Source organism: Aptenodytes forsteri, unplaced genomic scaffold (genome assembly GCF_000699145.1).
Source record: "Aptenodytes forsteri isolate BGI_AS27 unplaced genomic scaffold, ASM69914v1 Scaffold321, whole genome shotgun sequence".
NCBI lineage: Eukaryota > Metazoa > Chordata > Aves > Sphenisciformes > Spheniscidae > Aptenodytes > Aptenodytes forsteri.
In genome coordinates this window covers 138,581-138,876 of record NW_008795030.1, presented here as the reverse complement: position 1 = coordinate 138,876, position 296 = coordinate 138,581, and positions in this window count along the sequence as shown.

Here is a 296-nt window from a genome sequence, read left to right as displayed (position 1 = left end):
GACCCAGGTGCAGGACCTTGCACTTGGCCTTGCTGAACCTCATGAGGTTCACACAGGCCCACTCCTCCAGCTTGTCCAGGTCCCTCTGGATGGCATCCCATCCCTCAGGCGTGTCGACCACACCACTCAGCTTGCTCCTAGAGAGGCCAGATCGTCTGCTGGGTGACCTGTTCTCTGGGCAGCTCGAGGCTGGGCTTTTTCCCCTGTTAAATTCCTTTTAGCCTGTGGTGGGTTGACCCTGGCTGGATGCCGGGTGCCCACCAAAGCCGCTCTATCACTCCCCTCCTCAGCTGGAG